The sequence below is a fragment of the Aegilops tauschii genome, chromosome 6, assembly GCF_002575655.3.
Source record: "Aegilops tauschii subsp. strangulata cultivar AL8/78 chromosome 6, Aet v6.0, whole genome shotgun sequence".
Lineage (NCBI taxonomy): Eukaryota > Viridiplantae > Streptophyta > Magnoliopsida > Poales > Poaceae > Aegilops > Aegilops tauschii.
Window position 1 is genome coordinate 225,657,916 of NC_053040.3, and position 24,960 is coordinate 225,682,875.

Genomic DNA, 24,960 nt, shown 5'->3' on the forward strand with positions numbered 1-24,960 from the left:
GGAGTGCTGAAGTTATCCCAGAAGATTCAAGTTTCTATTCGAAATCCTTTCAAGCTATTTCGAGGTCTTACCTTATTCAAGCCATTTAATTCAACCGATACTATCTCCTTTTCAAGTAATCATTTCAACGGTGTATCTTTTGAGTGGGCCTTAACCCACAGGTTTTTTCCAGGATCTTACCTGACTCTTCTAATTTTTTTGGAGTTATTCTCAAATTCATTGCAAAGTTTGACGTAAGAATGAATTATCATCAGTCATATGTCTTTCTCCAAGATTTTTCAAATTCTTTTCATTGTTGATTCAACCTTTCTATTCTTCATGGTTCTGGAGTGCCTCAATAATTCTTGATGGTGTTTGTCATCATCATTCTCCACATTTGAAGACCGAAGAAGAATTTCTCTTGAATCTTGGTCCGTTCTCTTGAAGATTCATAGTTCTAGCTTATGCCATCCTCTCATAATTGTTTTCGATTGTGAGAATTCTTTTCTTACCCATCCGGAGTATTTCAGAGTTGTTTTCATTTCTTGATCATCCAAAGGCCATCATTTCAGGAGATTTCTTCGTTCTAAGTTTTCAGCTTCGTTCTCCAATTATTCTAAATTGATGTCTCTTCGTTCATCTCCATATTCTACCGGTGCATCGTTCAAGTGTTCTCTAGTCAGCTCGTGATCTATTCGTTCTCATGTATCTAATTTTCCCTCGAATATTTTTGCGCGTTCTTTAATTCTTACGGTGTTACGTCCTCTTTTCTTCATTCATTTTAAATTCTTACGGTGGTTCGTTCAAGATTCCTTTTCCTATGTCCCCATATTAATTTATTCGTTGTTTCTATTCTACCGATGGTTCGATGAAGACCTTCCCAAGTTTGCGCAATATCTATCTTAATCCTTTCTACGAGAATAAGTAGTATGCAAAAATCCGTTGATTGTCATCAATTTATATTGGTGAAGGATACGCATAACATAATTCTTATTATTGTTTCATCCAAGTGATCTAATTTCTTCTTTCCGGAGTTGTTCATCATATCAATTTTTCGGTTCAAAGTTGTTCATCTTTTCTTTCCGGAGATCCAAGTTATTTCAATTATATCATTTCAAAGCTTCATCTAATCATTGCAAGGTTTCTCCCGGAGTTCTTTTCAAGTTTCCATTTCGTTTGATCATTCTTTTATTACCGGAGTTCTTCATGGAGACTCTACATGGTGATTCGTCAAGGATTCCTTTCATTCTTCAATTGTTCTTCAAGATTTCTCTCGGAGTTAAGATCCGCCAGGCTATACTCTAAAATAAACATGGTGCTCAACACACGTTTGTTTTGAGAAGTTCAAGCATTCTTCATCTTGCATTCCATAGTGCAATTCTTCCTACCTGATCTTTTGAGGTGGTGTTATGTCACTCTTGACTATTTTTTTTTCATGTTTCATGATTCACAAGTTATCAAGAATGAGATATTTAAACCCATCATATTTTCTTCGTTCATGGTATCTTGTTCAACCCAACAATTTCTTTGTTGATGCTATCTTGGTATAGATTTCACCTATAGCCTTCCCTAAGGAATGTAGCTATTTGTGGTGTTTATCAATGATCAAATTTTCTCCTTCTCATCTTGGTGAAGAAGTTTTCTTCTCCTTGTTGATCTCAATCCAATCAACTGTTTCCATAGTGGCAGAATTTCGCCTCTATCTTGAGAGGTTTTCCATAAGCCCACTACAAGCTTATTCATTTCGTTGTTGGTTTTTCCAACAACTCCGTTCGATCCTACTTCGTAAGGATGCTCTTTAAAAATTCATTTATGGTAGGAGATGTTGGTTTCATTATTCGTTCTATTCACTCCAACTATCTAACTATCATGCTTTGTTTCCGGAGGCTTTGTGATGTTGCTCTCTTCGACCAATCATCTTGTCTTGTCAAGATCATGTATTTTTTTTTCCTTTCTTATCCGTTTAGCCGGAGTGTCGTGTTTTCATTCGAGTTCTCTCATCTTATCAAGTTACGTCTCCCTTCTCAACCGGAGTGCTGTCTGAAATCTTTCTTACCCCTTGTGCCATTCTTTCATTAGTTCCGGAGGCAATGTGTTGTTAATTTCATCGAGTATCCTCTCATCTTGTCGAGATCATGTTCAATTCCTTCCAATTTCAGTCGGAGTGCTGCCCAAATTATATCATTCTCATTCCTTCTTTATCTTGTTTTAACCGGAGTGTTGTGTCTATCATTCCTCTTCTAACCGGAGTCTCATCCAAGTGCCTTCATTTTGGCAAGTCCATATTGTACCCCTTGCATTTTCCAACCGGAGCGTTATCGTAATTGATCATTATCGTTCCTTGTACATCTCGTTTCAACTGGAGTGCTTGCATGTACTTCTCGTCCATTGTTCTCGTCATTCATAGCTTTGCAAACTCCAAAGTTCACATGGTGTTCCTTGTTTCTCTTTTCTACCGGAGTCTTCTCAATTTTGTTCAACTCTTTTGTATTCTTCTTTCAAGTTTTCAACCTCTCAAGGTTCTTTGGTTTCACTCGTTTGTCAAAGAAGCAATTTAGTTTTACCTCTTCTCCTCATCTTCCGCTTTTTCTCCGGTGCCATCCTAGATCTCGGGACGAGATCCTCTTGTAGTGGTGGAGTGTTGTAACGCCCCGAGACCGACGCTCCAGATGCGTTCCATGTTTTGCGTGTCAGCTCTGTTATTTATTTTGTTGTTGCATTCTTCATCGCATCATTCGCATTGCATCGGCACTCTGTTGCCGTCATTGTTTTTCAAACTTGCATCCGCTCGTAGTAGCCGCGTCCCCCCTTGCGTTCGTTGACCGTTCTGACTCTAACCGGATTTTCGATTCTCTCTTGTCTGACCGTTTGACCCTCTCTGCACAACCACCGACCCCCTCGCGCGCGTCCGGAGATTGTCCCAAACCCGACCCGGACTGTTGTGACCGGATCATCCCCTAACATCTACAAAACATCTCCGTTTTGTTATTTGGACTCCCTACCTATTTATTCTAGATCGTCCGATTGCGATCGGAGGGACGAGGTAGCCCCTACCCTAATCTCATTGCAGTATAAATAGTGGACAACCCTAAAATCTAGGGACCTGTCCCATCCTCCCAGCAGCGCCGCCACTCTACCAAATCCCCATCAGGATCCATCCCACCCAACCAGATCGCTCCGACCACCTCCCTCGTTTTGCGTCGCCGCCCAACCACAGCAAGCCTTCCTCGATCATCCATCCACTCCACCAGCCACCCACGAGCTCCCTCACGCTCAAGGCTGTCCACCTCGTCTCCGCGCCTTTGCTTCGCCAGAGACTGGCCTCGTCGCCGCCCAAGCCCACCGGGGCTTCAGCCATGCCCGTGCCCTCCTCCACGCGCTGCCCCGCCCGACCTCTCCTTCAGCCGAGCTCCTCTCCCTCGTGCGCCCATCTCCTCTTGCTGATCTGCGTCGTCCCGGAGCAAGCTCGCCGGTGTTCCTCGTCATCCTTGAGCCAATGGCCGTCGGCCACCCAAGCAGCAGCAGCTCAGCGCCCCGCCGGCCGCCGCTGAACCAGCAGATGAGCGTCGTCGCTCTCTCCCTTGTTCCTCCTCCCTCCCGTGGCCTCCTGTGCCTCTCACCCATCCCCTCTCCTCTCTGTACAGGTGCTCCCAACGCCATGGAAGCCACCGCAGGCTCCACGTCGAGCTCCACCAAGTCCCACGCGCCTCAAACCGTCGTCGCCCTCCGTCGTCTTCGTAGCACCACAGGACCAGCAGCTCCACCGCGCGTGCCCGCCTCCCCGGCGACCCCTCCTAGACCTGCTGCTGTCGCCACCTCGCCATGGCGCCACTGCAGTTCTTCTGCAGTTAGATGCAGCAGCGCTGCATCGAGCGCACGCCCGCGCCGCCGCGTTGACCTCCTCCCCACCTGCCTCGCGCGCCTTGATCTCCTCCAAGACCGGCCGGATCCATCTTCCCGTGCCCGGATCCGCCCGTCCGCTCCTTCTGCTGCTCGCCGGAGTCCCACGCATCCCCGGCGTCGTCAACCATCGCTCCATCCTCTGCTTCGAGCAACTGAACAAGCGCTCCAGCGGCACCCGCTGACCGCGTCGTTGTATCCAGATCGACCGCACGCACCTGGGCCTCCTCCCCTTCGTCGTTGACTGCGGCCCAGCTCCCACCTCCACCGATCTGGGCCGAGCTCAGCTAGGTGAGTAGCCCAGCGCCCAACAGTTTCGACCCGTAGTGTTTTTTTCTGCTGCGGTGATTTTCGCATTTATCCAGGAGATTACGGATTTACAGAAAAACCCCAAAACTTCATGCATTTAATAACTCCACAACCATGCATCGGATTAAAATGTTTCAAACATGTAAAATACTTAGAATTTTGTGTAGATTAATAATATGCCACTTTCACCCATGTTAAAAATTGTTTAAAATGTTGTTTGATTAATTTTGCTCGAATAAGATGTTAAAATGATTTATTTCATAACTTAATAACCGTAACTCGGATTTTAATAAACTTCATATGTAAATGGGGTATAAAAAATGCCTAGTTTAACATGGTACACTTTATTTTGCTGTTTAACAACATTAAAATTGTGCTTAGGGCAGAACAGTACCAAATCTAAAATATGCATATGAGGATTTTTCGGAATTGTTATTTGTTGTTCCGGCCTCATTTAAATTTGCCTAGATAGGTAGTTTTCATATGCCTCACCTCTTGCCATGTTAATCAACATTTAATATTGTTGGGTACATAAACAAGAGCGAACTAAATAACTTGAATGTGGTGTTTCGTCAATATGTAACTCGTTGCATATTGAGCTCCATTTAATTTGTAGTATTGTTTGTGCACCTTGCCATGCCATGCCTCTTTAAACCGGACATGCATCATACTTGGTTGTGCATCATGCCATGTGTATGTGGTGGTTGTTTACTATGTTGTTTGTTTCTTTCCGGGTTGCTTCTCTCGTTAGCTTCGGTTTCTTTCCGGAGTTGTGAGGATTCGTTCGACTACGTCCGCTTGTCTTCTTCATGGACTCGTTCTTCTTCCTAGCGGGATTTCAGGCAAGATGACCATACCCTCGAAATCACTTCTATCTTTGCTTGCTAGTTGTTCGCTCTATTGCTATGCCGCGCTACCTACCACTTGCTTTTCAAGCCTCCCAAATTGCCATGAACCTCTAACCTTTGTCACCCTTCCTAGCAAACCATTGTTTGGCTATGTTCCCGCTTTTGCTCAGCCCCTCTTATAGCGTTGCTAGTAGCAGGTGAAGATGAAGATTGCTCCATGTTGGATTATGTTTATGTTGGGATATCACAATATCTCTTATTTAATTAATGCATCTATATAGTTGGTAAAGGGTGGAAGGCTCGGCCTTATGCCTGGTGTTTTGTTCCACTCTTGCCGCCCTAGTTTCCGTCATACCGGTGTTATGTTCCTTGATTTTGCGTTCCTTACGCGGTTGGGTGATTTATGGGACCCCCTTGACAGTTCGCCTTGAATAAAACTCCTCCAGCAAGGCCCAACCTTGGTTTTACCATTTGCCTACCTAAGACTTTTTCCCTTGGGTTCTGCAGACTCAAGGGTCATCTTTATTTACCCCCCCCCCCGGGCCAGTTCTCCTTCGAGTGCTGGTCGAAACCGAGCGATGTCCGGCGCCCCCTGGGCAACCAGGGTCTATGCCAACCCGACGTCTTGCTCATCCGGTGTGCCCTGAGAACGAGATATGTGCAGCTCCTATCGGGATTTGTCGGCACATCCGGGCGGCTTTGCTTGTCTTGTTTTACCATTGTCGAAATGTCTTGTAAACCGGGATTCCGAGACTGATCGGGTCTTCCCGGGAGAAGGTTTATCCTTCGTTGACCGTGAGAGCTTATGATGGGCTAAGTTGGGACACCCCTGCAGGGTATTATCTTTCGAAAGCCGTGCCCGCGGTTATGTGGCAGATGGGAATTTGTTAATATCCGGTTGTAGAGAACTTGACACTTGACCTTAATTAAAACGCATCAACCGCATGGGTAGCCGTGGTGGTCTCTTCTCGGTGGAGTCCGGGAAGTGAACACGATTTCTGGGTTATGTTTGACGTAAGTAGGAGTTTAGGATCACTTCTTGATCATTGCTAGTTCACGACCGTTCCGTTGCTTCTCTTCTCGCTCTCCTTTGCGTATGTTAGCCACCATATATGCTTAGTGCTTGCTGCAGCTCCACCTCATTACCTCATCTTTCCTATAAGCTTAAATAGTCTTGATCTCACGGGTGTGAGATTGCTGAGTCCTCGTGACTCACAGATACTTCCAAACAATTGCAGGTGACGCAACCGAGCTCAAGTGGGAGCTTGATGAAGATCTTGTTCGTTGTGTTGTTTCTTATCATGTTGATCAGTAGTGGAGCCCAGTTGGGACGATCGGGGATCTAGCAGTTGGGTTGTCTTCCTCTATTTTGGTTCCGTAGTCGGACCTACGTGTGTATCTCTGAATGATGTATGTTTTATTTATGTATTGTGTGAAGTGGCGATTGTAAGCCAACTCTTTATCCCATTCTTGTTCATTACATGGGATTGTGTGAAGATGACCCTTCTTGCGACTAAACCACAATGCGGTTATGCCTCTAAGTCGTGCCTCGACACGTGGGAGATATAGCCGCATCGTGGGCGTTTCAAGTTGGTAATCAGAGCCATCCCCGACTTAGGAGCCCCCTGCTTGATCGAATCGCTGGTGTTGTTGAGTCTAGAACAAAAATGTTTTGAGTCTTAGGATTATATATATATCAGAGAGTAGGATTCTTTTTACTCCTCAGTCCCTTCGTCGCTCTGGTGAGGTCTCCTGACGTAGAAGTTTTGATTCTTCTCTCCTCAAATTTCACTAAAAAAATTTAGGATCACGCGGGTATCTTGGAATCGTTCCGATGGTTTTGTGACGAGAACATTGTTCTTGGTGCCTCCTGACATTTAGGGGTTGTGGCAGTGTCCCGGGGAGTTGAGCTCCGAGGTGTTGTCGTCACAATTTTATCGTTGCAGTTCTGGAATACCTGAGTTTCGCCGACATCGAAAATCTCTTTTATGCAGTTTTTGGTGAGATCACCTCGACGCCACCCAGTACTGGGGCGGGAGTTCAGGAGTATTGCCATAACTCGTATAACGGATGCTTTTCGAAGGTTGAGGTAAATGATTTCTGAAGGTTTCTTGGTTATGTGTTGAAGGATGGATACAGCTGGATCTAGGTATTGTTAGTTTGGGTGATATATTTTGTGTCCCCTGTATCCCCAACAGCAGATTGCATAACCAGAAAGTTTCGGGAGTTTATAAGTGGGAATTCAAATAGCTCCTAGGATATCTTTCCGACAAATGTATGATATGAGATTGGGGTTCGACGTCTAGTGGTCCGCCTTTCCACGGTTGGTTTAAAGTGGTCTCGTAGTGTCTTAAAGAGTCCTTGGCTATGCCGACTCGGGGACGCTTCGTATGTCATGTGCACTGCCTTGTACATGATGGTGATGTACGATCGAGCCCGTGTGGGCCCCACCACGAAAACTTCGGACGAAATCTCTATCATATGTTTGTTCCGGCTTATTTTGCAAGCCAATCCTTTGTTTTGTTTTGTTTTGTGGTATTCGAGTTGCTTCGAAGTCAAGTGTTGATTCCATACCTTCCTAAGCAGTGTTCTCATACTTCTATGTGAATACCAATCCTTCTTCATCTTCAAGGTTGTCTTTTCAATTCTTTCCAATCGGCGTGCTTCTCTTCAAGTGGATCCAATCATTCCAACATTCGCAAGATCAATTCTAAGTTTTTCTCAACGGTGTTCGTTTCATCCGACCGAAGTTGCCTTTGTTTTCCCACCCTCCCACCCTTTTATTCAAGGATTCAGATTTCTTAATCAAGTATCATTTTATTGATGGAAGCCTCTTCATTCTTTTCAATCAATGTGCTTACCCGGTGGTTCTCATGAAGTTGTTCTTCAAGTTTATTATTCTTCGTTCTTTTTCTTCTCCGGTGAATTCAATTCAAGCTTTCAGTGTTGATCGTATTCTTTTCCTCGTTCCAAATGCTTTCTCATGCCGGTATATCTCTTAATCATTCCCCGTTTGCTATTCAATTGTTCCGGAGTGCTGAAGTTATCCCCGAAGATTCAAGTTTCTATTCGAAATCCTTTCAAGCTATTTCGAGGTCTTACCTTATAAGCCATTTAATTCAACCGATACTATCTCCTTTTCAAGTAATCATTTCAACGGTGTATCTTTTGAGTGGGCCTTAACCCACAGGTTTTTTCCAGGATCTTACCTGACTCTTCTAATTTTTTTCGGAGTTATTCTCAAATTCATTGCAAAGTTTGACGTAAGAATGAATTATCATCAGTCATATGTCTTTCTCCAAGATTTTTCAAATTCTTTTCATTGTTGATTCAACCTTTCTATTCTTCATGGTCCCGGAGTGCCTCAATAATTCTTGATGGTGTTTCTCATCATCATTCTCCACATTTGAAGACCGAAGAAGAATTTCTCTTGAATCTTGGTCCGTTCTCTTGAAGATTCATAGTTCTAGCTTATGCCATCCTCTCATAATTGTTTTCGATTGTGAGAATTCTTTTCTTACCCATCCGGAGTATTTCAGAGTTGTTTTCATTTCTTGATCATCCAAAGGCCATCATTTCAGAAGATTTCTTCGTTCTAAGTTTTCAGCTTCGTTCTCCAATTATTCTAAATTGATGTCTCTTCGTTCATCTCCATATTCTACCGGTGCATCGTTCAAGTGTCCTCTAGTCAGCTCGTGATCTATTCGTTCTCATGTATCTAATTTTCCCCCGAATATTTTCGCGCGTTCTTTAATTCTTACGGTGTTACGTCCTCTTTTCTTCATTCATTTTAAATTCTTACGGTGGTTCGTTCAAGATTCCTTTTCCTATGTCCGCATATTAATTTATTCGTTGGTTCCATTCTACCGATGGTTCGATGAAGACCTTCCCAAGTTTGTGCAATATCTATCTTAATCCTTTCTACGAGAATAAGTAGTATGCAAAAATCCGTTGATTGTCATCAATTTATATTGGTGAAGGATACGCATAACATAATTCTTATTATTGTTTCATCCAAGTGATCTAATTTCTTCTTTCCGGAGTTGTTCATCATATCAATTTTTCGGTTCAAAGTTGTTCATCTTTTCTTTCCGGAGATCCAAGTTATTTCAATTATATCATTTCAAAGCTTCATCTAATCATTGCAAGGTTTCTCCCGGAGTTCTTTTCAAGTTTCCATTTCGTTTGATCATTCTTTTATTACCGGAGTTCTTCATGGAGACTCTACATGGTGATTCGTCAAGGATTCCTTTCATTCTTCAATTGTTCTTCAAGATTTCTCTCGGAGTTAAGATCCGCCAGGCTATACTCTAAAATAAACATGGTGCTCAACACACGTTTGTTTTGAGAAGTTCAAGCATTCTTCATCTTGCATTCCATAGTGCAATTCTTCCTACCTGATCTTTTGAGGTGGTGTTATGTCACTCTTGACTATTTTTTTTCATGTTTCATGATTCACAAGTTATCAAGAATGAGATATTTAAACCCATCATATTTTCTTCGTTCATGGTATCTTGTTCAACCCAACATTTTCTTTGTTGATGCTATCTTGGTATAGATTTCACCTATAGCCTTCCCTAAGGAATGTAGCTATTTGTGGTGTTTATCAATGATCAAATTTTCTCCTTCTCATCTTGGTGAAGAAGTTTTCTTCTCCTTGTTGATCTCAATCCAATCAACTGTTTCCATAGTGGCAGAATTTCGCCTCTATCTTGAGAGGTTTTCCATAAGCCCACTACAAGCTTATTCATTTCGTTGTTGGTTTTTCCAACAACTCCGTTCGATCCTACTTCGTAAGGATGCTCTTTAAAAATTCATTTATGGTAGGATATGTTGGTTTCATTATTCGTTCTATTCACTCCAACTATCTAACTATCATGCTTTGTTTCCGGAGGCTTTGTGATGTTGCTCTCTTCGACCAATCATCTTGTCTTGTCAAGATCATGTAATTTTTTTCCTTTCTTATCCGTTTAGCCGGAGTGTCGTGTTTTCATTCGAGTTCTCTCATCTTATCAAGTTACGTCTCCCTTCTCAACCGGAGTGCTGTCTGAAATCTTTCTTACCACTTGTGCCATTCTTTCATTAGTTCCGGAGGCAATGTGTTGTTAATTTCATCGAGTATCCTCTCATCTTGTCGAGATCATGTTCAATTCCTTCCATTTTCAGTCGGAGTGCTGCCCAAATTATATCATTCTCATTCCTTCTTTATCTTGTTTTAACCGGAGTGTTGTGTCTATCATTCCTCTTCTAACCGGAGTCTCATCCAAGTGCCTTCATTTTGGCAAGTCCATATTGTACCCCTTGCATTTTCCAACCGGAGCGTTATCGTAATTGATCATTATCGTTCCTTGTACATCTCGTTTCAACTGGAGTGCTTGCATGTACTTCTCGTCCATTGTTCTCGTCATTCATAGCTTTGCAAACTCCAAAGTTCACATGGTGTTCCTTGTTTCTCTTTTCTACCGGAGTCTTCTCAATTTTGTTAAACTCTTTTGTATTCTTCTTTCAAGTTTTCAACCTCTCAAGGTTCTTTGGTTTCACTCGTTTGTCAAAGAAGCAATTTAGTTTTACCTCTTCTCCTCATCTTCCGCTTTTTCTCCGGTGCCATCCTAGATCTCGGGACGAGATCCTCTTGTAGTGGTGGAGTGTTGTAACGCCCCGAGACCGACGCTCCAGATGCGTTCCATGTTTTGCGTGTCAGCTCTGTTATTTATTTTGTTGTTGCATTCTTCATCGCATCATTCGCATTGCATCGGCACTCTGTTGCCGTCATTGTTTTTCAAACTTGCATCCGCTCGTAGTTGCCGCGTCCCCCCTTGCGTTCGTTGACCGTTCTGACTCTAACCGGATTTTTGATTCTCTCTTGTCTGACCGTTTGACCCTCTCTGCACAACCACCGACCCCCTCGCGCGCATCCGGAGATTGTCCCGAACCCGACCCGGACTGTTGTGACCGGATCATCCCCTAACATCTACAAAACATCTCCGTTTTGTTATTTGGACTCCCTACCTATTTATTCTAGATCGTCCGATTGCGATCGGAGGGACGAGGTAGCCCCTACCCTAATCTCATTGCAGTATAAATAGTGGACAACCCTAAAATCTAGGGACCTGTCCCATCCTCCCAGCCGCGCCGCCACTCTACAAAATCCCCATCAGGATCCATCCCACCCAACCAGATCGCTCCGACCACCTCCCTTGTTTTGCGTCGCCGCCCAACCACAGCAAGCCTTCCTCGATCATCCATCCACTCCACCAGCCACCCACGAGCTCCCTCACGCTCAAGGTTGTCCACCTCGTCTCCGCGCCTCTGCTTCGCCAGAGACTGGCCTCGTCGCCGCCCAAGCCCACCGGGGCTTCAGCCATGCCCGTGCCCTCCTCCACGCGCTGCCCCGCCCGACCTCTCCTTCAGCCGAGCTCCTCTCCCTCGTGCGCCCGTCTCCTCTTGCTGATCTACGTCGTCCCGGAGCAAGCTCGCCGGCGTTCCTCGTCATCCTTGAGCCAATGGCCGTCGGCCACCCAAGCAGCAGCAGCTCAGCGCCCCGCCGGCCGCCGCTGAACCAGCAGATGAGCGCCGTCGCTCTCTCCCTTGTTCCTCCTCCCTCCCGTGGCCTCCTGTGCCTCTCACCCATCCCCTCTCCTCTCTGTACAGGTGCTCCCCGCGCCATGGAAGCCACCGCAGGCTCCACATCGAGCTCCACCAAGTCCCACGCGCCTCAAACCGTCGTCGCCCTCCGTCGTCTTCGCGGCACCGCAGGACCAGCAGCTCCACCGCGCGTGCCCGCCTCCCCGGCGACCCCTCCTGGACCTGCTGCTGCCGCCACCTCGCCATGGCGCCACTGCAGTTCTTCTGCAGTTAGATGTAGCAGCGCTGCATCGAGCGCACGCCCACGCCGCCGCGTTGACCTCCTCCCCACCTGCCTCGCGCGCCTTGATCTCCTCCAAGACCGGCCGGATCCATCTTCCCGTGCCCGGATCCGCCCGTCCGCTCCTTCCGCTGCTCGCCGGAGTCCCACGCATCCCCGGCGTCGTCAACCATCGCTCCATCCTCTGCTTCGAGCAACTGAACAAGCGCTCCAGCGGCACCCGCTAACCGCGTCGTTGTCTCCAGATCGACCGCACGCACCTGGGCCACCTCCCCTTCGTTGTTGACTGCGGCCCAGCTCCCACCTCCACCGATCTGGGCCGAGCTCAGCTAGGTGAGCAGCCCAGCGCCCAACAGTTTCGACCCGTAGTGTTTTTTTCTGCTGCGGTGATTTTCGCATTTATCCAGGAGATTACAGATTTACAGAAAAACCCCAAAACTTCATGCATTTAATAACTCCACAACCATGCATCGGATTAAAATGTTTCAAACATGTAAAATACTTAGAATTTTGTGTAGATTAATAATATGCCACTTTCACCCATGTTAAAAATTGTTTAAAATGTTGTTTGATTAATTTTGCTCGAATAAGATGTTAAAATGATTTATTTCATAACTAAATAACCGTAACTCGGATTTTAATAAACTTCATATGTAAATGGGGTATAAAAAATGCCTAGTTTAACATGGTACACTTTATTTTGCTGTTTAACAACATTAAAATTGTGCTTAGGGCAGAACAGTACCAAATCTAAAATATGCATATGAGGATTTTTCGGAATTGTTATTTGTTGTTCCGGCCTCATTTAAATTTGCCTAGATAGGTAGTTTTCATATGCCTCACCTCTTGCCATGTTAATCAACATTTAATATTGTTGGGTACATAAACAAGAGCGAACTAAATAACTTGAATGTGGTGTTTCGTCAATATGTAACTCGTTGCATATTGAGCTCCATTTAATTTGTAGTATTGTTTGTGCACCTTGCCATGCCATGCCTCTTTAAACCGGACATGCATCATACTTGGTTGTGCATCATGCCATGTGTATGTGGTGGTTGTTTACTATGTTGTTTGTTTCTTTCCAGGTTGCTTCTCTCGTTAGCTTCGGTTTCTTTCCGGAGTTGTGAGGATTCGTTCGACTACGTCCGCTTGTCTTCTTCATGGACTCGTTCTTCTTCCTAGCGGGATTTCAGGCAAGATGACCATACCCTCGAAATCACTTCTATCTTTGCTTGCTAGTTGTTCGCTCTATTGCTATGCCGCGCTACCTACCACTTGCTTTTCAAGCCTCCCAAATTGCCATGAACCTCTAACCTTTGTCACCCTTCCTAGCAAACCATTGTTTGGCTATGTTCCCGCTTTTGCTCAGCCCCTCTTATAGCGTTGGTAGTAGCAGGTGAAGATGAAGATTGCTCCATGTTGGATTATGTTTATGTTGGGATATCACAATATCTCTTATTTAATTAATGCATCTATATAGTTGGTAAAGGGTGGAAGGCTCGGCCTTATGCCTAGTGTTTTGTTCCACTCTTGCCGCCCTAGTTTCCGTCATACCGGTGTTATGTTCCTTGATTTTGCGTTCCTTACGCGGTTGGGTGATTTATGGGACCCCCTTGACAGTTCGCCTTGAATAAAACTCCTCCAGCAAGGCCCAACCTTGGTTTTACCATTCGGCTACCTAAGCCTTTTTCCCTTGGGTTCTGCAGACTCAAGGGTCATCTTTATTTACCCCCCGGGCCAGTTCTCCTTCGAGTGCTGGTCCAAACCGAGCGATGTCCGGCGCCCCCTGGGCAACCAGGGTCTATGCCAACCCGACGTCTTGCTCATCCGGTGTGCCCTGAGAACGAGATATGTGCAGCTCCTATCGGGATTTGTGGGCACATCCGGGCGGCTTTGCTTGTCTTGTTTTACCATTGTCGAAATGTCTTGTAAACCGGGATTCCGAGACTGATCGGGTCTTCCTGGGAGAAGGTTTATCCTTCGTTGACCGTGAGAGCTTATGATGGGCTAAGTTGGGACACCCCTGCAGGGTATTATCTTTCGAAAGCCGTGCCCGCGGTTATGTGGCAGATGGGAATTTGTTAATATCCGGTTGTAGAGAACTTGACACTTGACCTTAATTAAAACGCATCAACTACGTGGGTAGCCATGATGGTCTCTTCTCGGCGGAGTCCGGGAAGTGAACACGGTTTCTGGGTTATGTTTGACGTAAGTAGGAGTTCAGGATCACTTCTTGATCATTGCTAGTTCACGACCGTTCCGTTGCTTCTCTTCTCGCTCTCCTTTGCGTACGTTAGCCACCATATATGCTTAGTGCTTGCTGCAGCTCCACCTCATTACCTCATCTTTCCTATAAGCTTAAATAGTCTTGATCTCGCGGGTGTGAGATTGCTGAGTCCTCGTGACTCACAGATACTTCCAAACAGTTGCAGGTGCCGACGATGCCAGTGCAGGTGACGCAACCGAGCTCAAGTGGGAGCTTGATGAAGATCTTGTTCGTTGTGTTGTTTCTTATCATGTTGATCAGTAGTGGAGCCCAGTTGGGACGATCGGGGATCTAGCAGTTGGGTTGTCTTCCTCTATTTTGGTTCCGTAGTCGGACCTATGTGTGTATCTCTGAATGATGTATGTTTTATTTATGTATTGTGTGAAGTGGCGATTGTAAGCCAACTCTTTATCCCATTCTTGTTCATTACATGGGATTGTGTGAAGATGACCCTTCTTGCGACTAAACCACAATGCGGTTATGCCTCTAAGTCGTGCCTCGACACGTGGGAGATATAGCCGCATCGTGGGCGTTTCAGCCCGTGCCTGGGCCTAGGCGTAGGAGTGGTGGGCCCCCGGCCTGCGGCGACGTCCTGTCGCGCGCGTGGGTTGGCAGGCTTTTTTCAGCCGGAGGATGCCACGTGGTTCACGGGCGGCACGCGGCCGGCCCGCAGCCCGGCGCACGCACCAACAGGCTCCCGCCCTCCGACTTTAGAAATTTCGCCGAGACGGCACGCCCAACCGAAGCCGGCTGCTAGCCGCTGGCTCGTCAAGATAAGAAGCTGACCGAGCTTCGCGACCTCCTCTCAGCCTCGAAGCCCAACCAGCTTCGGGGACTACTGTCGGAGTAAATGGCCACGGGTAGCCTAACTGACTCCCCCTGGCTCTTCTAAAAATTATCAGGCCATTCGAACCTTCAAGCATACAAAGCATAGGGCCGCCTTCCCCCGGCCGGCTATCACCAGGGCCGACTACCAGAAGGCAACCCGGCCTCAGAAACCTTCCCCAAGAAAGATACGAGATGGCCGACTCCAGGAAGCCGGCCATGAAGAAAGCCGACTCCCAGAAGCCGGCCAAGACTGCACCACCAAGACTGTATCCACATAACGGTGATAAGACAGGGCGTGGCCGCAGTACAGCCCACTACCCCCGAATCCTGAAGCAGGCATGGCCACAGGGCGTCATACGGGCCAGCCATCCCCCGTCCGACGCGGCACTGTAGCCATGTTGGCCTCGATGTCACCCACGACAGGCGCCAGTACGGACCGCGGGTGGCGGGCCCCTTTAGCCAGAGAGATGCTCGAAGGCGGCCCGGCCTCCCCTAATCGGCCAGGGGCGTGGCCGGCTCCCAATAGTTGGCTACCTCCCTCCCTCGAAACATGTGCCTCATTAAGGAGACAAGACGAGGTAAGGCTACAGTGAGAGCCCGCAAGGCGGCGGCACTATAGCCACGCTTACTTCGACAAAGCCCTCGTCATCAGAGGCGAGGCAACAGTAACCAGCCGCCGACAAAGCCCCCAAGCGGTGGGGCCGGTCTGTCGGCCAACAGGCCGGCAGCCGGCGGGACCCACCAGTCGGCGGGCCCCAATGGCCGGCGGAGAAGCCGGCGAGCATAGACACTGACGGCTGGGGCCCGCGCCCAGCAAGATTACCATTGTACCCCTGGGGGTAGGCCTATATAAGCCCCCCGGGGCACCCATGCAAAGGGTTGATCTCATAGAGTTTCACACACCACATAGAGAGAAAGGGAGAGCTAGCCTTGCCCTTCTTCTTCCTCTAGCCAAACAGCTCGAGGAGCACTTGTAGCTACTTGTATTGATCTAGTGATCATGCGGAGACCCCGCAGAGCAGGACTAGGGGTGTTATCTCCACGGAGAGCCCCGAACCTGGGTAAGATCCGCCGGCATGCATGTCTTCGCCTTATCCCGTTTCCAGGCACCGGCGATGTCTTACAGGCTCCCACAATGATAAGCCATCCATTGGCATATGTCGCACCTACCACCGGACATCTTGTTACTCTTGGGTATTTAAGCACCCTAGACGATTGAGGTCACCGCGAAGCCATATTCCATTGTGGTGAAGCTTTGTGGTGTCTTTGGGAGCCTCCAATTAAGTCGTGGAGATTGCCCGAACTTTGTTTGTAAAGGTTCGATCGCCGCCTGTGGCACCCTGACTCAGAGCAACCGGTTTACCCTGTATTGCCAGCCCAGAGACCGTGTCTTTTGGCAACACACAACATCTTGGTACCGAAAACAACCGCTTTATTGATGCTAGCGGAACAAGGTTCATATTACAACAAGGGGCGAGGCCAAGGGCACACACGGTGCGGCTGAACAATATGTACATTATTTAGTGAACATAAAGGGGCCTCGATCATAACAACTATGCGGCAGCGGAACGACGACGTAGCGGAACTCCATAGCACAGGGACACCGATGTGGACACGATCTAGACTCGCACAACACTCCTTTCCAATGAGACTTTCCTGAAAGCTGGCATGACATGCCAGGTCAGTACATTGAATGTAAATGCAAGCTCACAACAAACATAAACATAATGACAAACAATATCATTATAATTAACCAATTGCTTTACTAATGCAAAATCATATCATACATGCAGTGATCATGATCTTGTGATATAAGTCCCTCGGACTTGCTTACCAAATGGTGACCGCTCTCGGATCACAAACGGACCAACCTCTTGGTCTTTGCTCGGGTTACCTCGTAACCAAATAGTGATCATTCTGAGATCACGAACTGACAGCAACTTGGTCTCCATCAACACAATGGTTTCTCAACCAACATCTCCTCAATAGTGCAAAGTTCATAGTTTAGTGTGAAAAATTAATTAAACGTTGACCCATGGTGTGACTACTTTTGAGCGTGTCTGTAACCGTGGACTCTGCTATCGATAGATTTAATACACTCTGCAGACAAGCTTCACTTTCTGAAAACAATTATAAACACAAAAAGAAAACATCAAGAACCCTTCTGAAATTCACCAGAAAATCTAGACAACAGAGAAAAATCTCATTTCTGGTGAGCTGCTAGATCATTTCATAAAGAACACAATGCAAAAAGAATCAATTCATTTGGACTTATGGTTAATTTTTTTTGGCTGTTTGAAGCTCTCTAGATAAAATTGAATTTGAATTTAAATAAACAAAACTGGGGGGTGACGTCGAAGGCGTAAACCCCGCGGGCGCCACCACTCGTACTGCTTCGGGCGCGGCCAGAGTGGCTGACTAGTGGGCCCCACTAGTCAGGTGAGAGGGAGGGGGAGAGGAAAACAGAGGGCGGCGAGGCTTCGCCGGAGCACAAGCCGGCGAGGAGGGCTCCTTGGCCTGAGCTAGAGGGATGGATCGAAAGAGGGGACAAAGGCGCACCTGCCCGTACCCGTAGGTTAGCTAGGGGTGGTCGGGCGGCGTCGGAAACGGCCTCTCCAGTGGCGACAGAACGCAGAGGTCGCCGGAGTTGGAGATGACGGCGACCAGAGGCAGCACCAGGGGCTCCAACCGGGCGGAACGGCACCATCGAGGCACGGCGGAGGCCCTGGAAGGGCTGGAGCTGTGGAGACGACCCGAGGGGATCGCCGGCGAGCTCAAGCTTGGGGACGGCGGCCTGCCCGGCCAGGCTACGGCTTCCTAAAGGTTTGTGGAGGGTGTGTGAGGAGTGGATGGTGCTCGAGGAGGCTGGGGAGGGCTGTATTTATAGCCGAGCGAGGTGAGGGGTTTGGGCTCCGCCGGAGGACACTTGGACACGACGCCCAGCGACGAACGACGTCAGTGAGCGAGGGGGAAGGCGACGCAGCTCACGCAGGCACTGTGGGCGAGCGGAGACGAGCACAAGAGTGAGGGGGTAGCGACGAACACAGCACGCAACACACTGTTGGGTTGGCCGGACCGCACCCGTGCTCGCTGCGGTGAGCTCCGGCGTCGGCGCATGCCAGGAGGGAGTTAAGGGGGTCGGGACGATGATCGTGGCGAAGTTTGGCAAGGCGCGGCAGGCGGGGAAGTGAGCACGCGATCAACAGAGGTTCGGGCGTGTCGCGGAGCGCGTCGGCCGCATGCTAGCACGCCTGGACAAACGCGATCACCGCGTGAACTATGACATCAGGCCGTGCTAAGCCTAAACTCCATGTCTGGCGTGTAGTCCTTGGTGGTTTGAGTGGTTACAACACTTTGAGTTGAGCTCAGGCGCAGTAAGATGGATTTTAACTTCCTGGTAAGTTTCTGGACAGTAACTTTGAGAACTTACTGAGGTCAAAATACTAAGAGTTGGGAGCTTAGCTTTGGAGGTTAGCAATCATCTACGAGGGTAGTGATGCACAAGAAAATTTAGCCACATTTGAGCAAGTAAAATGGTAGTTGTTGTAGTAACTACCATTTCTGTCCAGAACAGAAAATATTTTCTGTAGCAAAAATATTCCAAAAAGTGATGCAATATTTTCGCTTAGGAAGGTGCCCTAGGGTTCAAATAATATTTCGAAATTTTCTCAGATTTTTGTGGGCAAGAAAAAATTGGGGTTACTTTGGAACACAATGGGCTAGTTAGGGTTTTAGAGGGAAAATGAATATTTTATTTTTCATTTAAGAAAACTTATTCATAATATTATTTTGAGATGGATCAAAGAAGAAATGATGGCTAGAGAGAGAAATAAGTCACTTGGGTGAAAGTCAAGGTGGTACCCAAGTGTTTAAGTCCATCTGAAGTGATTCAAAATTTCAAATTCAAATCCAAACCAACTGAAAATCAGACAAAGAGAAGAGGGCAAAAACCAGGCTATCACAAACCTCCCCCACTTAGGATGAATCTTGTCCTCGAGATTCGGTTGCTCGGGAAAACCATTCTGGATAATGTGCCTTTAGAAATTCTTCTCGTTCCCAAGTCGCTTCTACCTCTGTGTGATGCTCCCACTGAACTTTGTAAAACTTCCTTGCTTTACTATGAGTGACCCTTTGCATCTGATCCAAAATGCTGAAGGGTCTCTCTTCATTGGTTAAATCCTTAGCCAACTCTATTTTTGTCATAGCAGTCTTTTTCTCAGGCGGCGATATGCATCGCCTCAATTGTGAAACATGGAACACATTGTGAACGTCCGACAATTCTGGGGGTAGTTCCAACTGATATGCAACAGTACCCACTCTGGACATAACTGGGAATGGGCGAATAAATCTGGGTGCCAATTTTCCACGAGTCTGGAATCTCTTGACTCCCTTCATAGGAGTGGCTCGGAGGTATACGTGTTCTCCGGGTTCGAAACTGATTTGTCGGTGCTTGGCATCATAATAACTCTTCTGTCGAGATTTAGCCAATTGCAATCTGTCTCGGATTTCCTTGACTTGCTTCTCAGCTTCCATCATGAGATCCGTTCCGGAAATAGGGCTATCTCCAGTTTGAGACCAATTTAAAGGAGTGAGGCACTTACGGCCATACAAAGCCTCATAAGGTGACATCTTAAGACTGGTCTGGAAGTTGTTGTATGAGAACTCGGCATATAGCAGGCAGTCTTCCTAGTTAGGTCCTTGGGCCAAAGCACAGGCTCGTAGCATATCTTCGAGTATTTGGTTTACCCGCTCAGTCTGTCCATCAGTTTGAGGATGATAAGCAGTACTATATTTTAATGTTGTCCCCAAGGCTTGGTGGAGACGTGACCAGAAAGCGGAGGTAAAAAGTGACCCCCGGTCAGAAGTGATTGTTTGAGGTACTCCATGCAGACTGACTATTCTGGATACATACAGTTGTGCAAGTTGATCGGCTCGGTATGTGGTTCTGATGGGGATAAAGTGAGCTACCTTGGTTAAGGTGTCCACTATGACCCAGACCGCATCATTGCCTCGCTGAGTCTTTGGTAGTCCTGTGACAAAATCCATGCAGACATCATCCCATTTCCATTGTGAAACTCGCAATGGTTGGAGAAGTCCAGCTGGCTTCTGATGTTCTGCCTTCACCTTGTTGCATATGTCGCAACAGGCCACAAAATAGGCAATGTCTTTCTTCATTCCATCCCACCAGAATATTTGTCGAAGGTCTTCATACGTTTTAGTACCTCCAGGGTGAATAGAATATGAAGATTCGTGTGCTTCTGACAGGACTTTCTTCCTTAAATCCTCCTGGCCGGGTACAAAAATCCTTCCATGGAATCGTAGTGTACCGTGTTGATCCTTAGAAGAATCCGAAGTCTGTCCTGCTAACATACTATTGGCACGTTTATGTAGGACAGTGTCATCTGGCTGGGCCTTACAGATCTCTTCCTCAAGGGTAGGTGTAACTTCCATAATATTAGCAAGACCAGCACTAACTATGACCAGGTTGAGCTGAGCAATCTCCTTTTGAAGTTCAGGAGGCAAGGATTCCATTATGGTATTCAAGCTGACAGGCTTTCGGCTGAGTGCATCGGCAACCACGTTGGCCTTACCCGGGTGGTAATTTATTCCAAGATCATAGTCCTTGACTAACTCAAGCCATCTTCGTTGACGGAGATTTAAATCTAGCTGAGTAAATATATACTTGAGACTTTTATGGTCTGTAAAAATTTGGCACCTCTTCCCAATGAGATAGTGTCTCCAAATTTTTAGTGCATGAACCACCACGGCTAATTCCAGATCGTGAGTAGGATAATTTCCCTCATGGGGTCATAGCTGTCGCGATGCATATGCTACCACCTTGCCAACTTGCATAAGTACGCATCCAAGACCTTGTCTGGAGGCATCGCAGTACACATCAAAGCTGCGGTAGATGTCGGGAAGAGTCAACACAGGTGCTGTCATCAGCCCGATTTTTAGCTCATTGAAACTTTTCTCATAGTCCTCAGTCCATTCAAACTTCTTATCTTTCTTGAGTAGCTCCATCATGGGTTTAGCAATCTTGGAAAACCCTTCAATGAAACGATGATAGTAGCCAGCTAATCCAAGGAAACTCCGGATTTGAGATACAGTTGTGGGTGCCAACCAATCGAGCACGTCCTTTACTTTGCTCGGATCCACGACTATACCTTCTGCGGATAGCACATGTCCAAGAAATCCAACTCGCTTGAGCCAAAACTCGCATTTACTGAATTTGGCGTTTAGCTGATGGTCACGGGGTCATTGTAACACAGCTCTGAGGTGTTCTTTGTGCTCTTCTTCACCTTTTGAGTATATAAGTATGTCATTGATGAAGACCACCACGAATTTATCGAGGAAGTCCATGAATACTTTATTCATCATATGCATGAAGAAATCAGGGGCATTGGTGAGGCCAAAGGACATAACTGTATATTCATAAAGACCGTACCGGGTAGTGAATGCGGTCTTAAGAATATCTTCCTTTTTAAGCTTGAGTTGGTGATATCCGGTCCTTAAATCGATTTTGGAGAATACCTTGGCCCCACTTAGCTGATCAAACAAGTCATCAATTCTGGGAAGTGGATATTTATTTTTGATGGTGACATCATTCAGCTGACGGTAATCCACACACATGCGGAGGCTACCATCCTTCTTATCCACGAATATAGCAGGTGATCCCCATGGTGAAGAGCTGGGATGGATATATCCTTTCTGGAGCATTTCATCAAGTTGTTTCTTTAGCTCCACTAATTCTGATGAAGGCATCCGGTAATACTCCTTGTATAACGGTGCGGTTCCGGGCTAAAGATCTATTGCAAACTCAAGCTCTCGATCTGGCGGCATGCCCGGCAGTTCTTCTGGAAACACATTAGGAAACTCACTGACCACAGGAATTAATTCCAACTCATCAGCCACAGCGGTGAAGACCATATCTTTCTTGAGTATGCTCCTGCGAGCATAGAATTTTGTAGTCTGCCCCTCTTGACTGGTCAAAGTGACTTCTCAGGTCGCGCAATTTATGCATACTTGATATTGGGTTAACCAATTCATCCCCAAAATAATGTCCAACTTTACGGACTCAATGATTATCAAGGAAGTTGGAAAACGGGCTCCGTTGATATTGATTTCCAGGTTACGGCAGATCAGATTGCTTCTGAGCAAAGATCCCGGGGATTGTACCAGCATATTCTTGCCCAAAAGTGAACAACGAAATTTGTTTTGGGAAACAAAACTCCGCGAAATAAAAGAGTGGGAAGCCCCGGAGTCAAATAATATTACGGCAGGTATGTTATTAACAGAAAACATACCAATGACGACTTCGGGGTTCTCTTGGGATTCGTCTGCGGAGAGGTGATGAACGTGCCCAGTGACGTTTTGCTGGATAGGGTATGACTCCATAAAGTTGACTTATGGCCTGAATGGAGCATTAGTGTTGCCGTTCTTGGGACACTGTCTGGCATAATGTCCGGTTTGCCCACAACTGAAACAAGAATTGTTCCGCTGGCACTCTTCTCGCACCGGGTTAGTCACAACATTCTTGACTTGTGTGGTGGTTTTGTTAACATTCTGCTGCAAATTGGGCTTGTATTCCACCTGAGTATGCTTCCAGGTATGAGCCTTTTGCACTGGCTGCACTTCCTTCCTTGGCTCAAACTTGCGCTTGTGGTCGTTATTAGCAGGCCTATTATCCATTATGAGCTTGTGCTCCCTTTCAGCAATGAAAGCCTTGTTTACCAGAGTTTGGAAATCTGGGAAATCAAACATACTGAGGCTACATCGGAGGTGCGGGTTTAATCCCCCAAGAAACCTATCAATCTTTGTTTCTTCGGTGGCCACATCATAAAGAGAGTAACAGGCCAAATGATTGAACTTTTGCAAATATTCACCCACAGACTGACTTCCTTGGAGGAGCGCGAGAAATTCATGCTGCTTAACCTTCATAATTCCAGTAGGAATATGATATTTCTGGAACTGATCCTTGAATTTTTCCCAGGTGATTTCTTCATCAGCAGGCCACATGGCTTTTGCATTTTCCCACCATATGGCGGCATCGCCTTCAAGATAATGAGTTGCAAACGGGACTTTGTCATCTTCTTCAGTACGAGCAATCTCAAGCTTCCTCTCAATGGTTCATAACCAGTCATCTGCATCCAAAGGATCTATAACCTGACTGAAACTGGGAAGCTTGGTTCTCTGAAAATCTGACAGCTTGGAGTGATGACCGTTCTAATTTCCATTCTGCCCAACCACAGCTTGCACACTCCTCAATATTTCAATCAGATCATTATTCCTCCTTTCCTCAAACATACATAGAATTTGCTCGGTGGAGCACGGATTTGGCGGTGGAGGTGGTGGTGGAATGTACGGCTCGGAGGAGTGTCCTGCCTGTCGTGCGGAACGACGAACAGGAACATCCTCACAAGCGTCGCTACTGCTGCCTCCCCGTGTCATCCTAATGTGGATTTTTACCAAGACAACGAAACCGAGATGAGAAACATCAAAATTAAATTGGGGAAAAGCCAGCAACAAAACCCGAGAGAAGGCAAAATAAAGAAGAAAATGCGACGAATAAAATTGAGTTCCAACATAATTATACATAGAATCATACATGAAAGATGAAAAACATGCCAAGTTCAACTACTCTCATACATGAAACGGAGCACCATGACTTGTACGACTACATCCGTACATCATACTGACAACTGCGGATACTCAAACGCTCTACTGCTCTGCTGGTGCTGCGGGGTGCACTCCTGAAGCGGACTCAGATCCTGAACTGACGACGTTAACCGAAACCTTTGGGTTAAAGGTAACACGACTACGCTGCCTCGAGGGCTCTCCCTCTGGGGCAGGTGCAGGGCGAAGCATCGGGGCTACGGGAGTAGTGAGAAGTGAAACCCACTCAGCAGGAGCACTGAGAGGATTCACGGTCGATGTGCCCGAGCTACTCGGAGGAGTAACCGGTGAAATAGGTGAGTTAGAACTGGATGGAATATAAGGGATAAATCCCATAGATGATGGGGTAGTGAAAGATCTAGTAGCACCTAAAGCAGTACAAGCACGAGTCAGCTCTCGAGCCAGCTCGTGAATCATAAGGTAGCTAGCAGTGATATAACGAGAAAGGTGGCTAGCAACCCTATCAGACTCCGGATCAATGACAGGAAAACGGACACGACCATTGTCGTGCAGAGAGGGATAGTAGTGGAAACCTGCGTGGTTCTACATCCGGACCTCGTTATAACGAAGCTCGACACGGACCTCGAATGCAGCAAACTGGACGGCCTGGGAAGCGGTAGAAGCAAAACCGCTCCAAGAGGTACGAGTGTAAGTGCTGGAATCTGAACTGGTGCGCAGAGTAACCACTGCGTGATACTCATACACTGAGTTTGCTAGACGCTCCCAGTACACACGATAGACTGGGTCGTCACCGACGGGGTACAGCCGACGCCACACATTGCGAAGGAGATGCGGCAATGTGTATGGCATCAGCTGCAACTGGCACGGATACGGCACCGGAGCCATCTACACTCATAGCCATTAGTAGGTTAGCATAAAAATAAAGCGAGTGCATACAATGCAACAACCAGCTACAAATGCTACCGGCACTCATCTTATATGCTTAACTAACGTCCAGTTAACACGTCGTAGTCTAGCATGGCCTACAGTTAGCGCGGCTCTGATACCAAGCGTTGTGGCACCCCGGCTCAGAGCAACCGGTTTACCCTGTATTGCCAGCCCAGAGACCGTGTCTTCTGGCAACACACAACATCTTGGTACAGAAAACAACCGCTTTATTGATGCTAGCGGAACAAGGTTCATATTACAACAAGTGGCGAGGCCAAGCGGCACACACGGTGCGGCTGAACAATATGTACATTATTTAGTCAACATAAAGGGGCCTCGATCATAACAACTACGCGGCAGCGGAACGACGTCATAGCGAAACTCCATAGCACAGGGACACC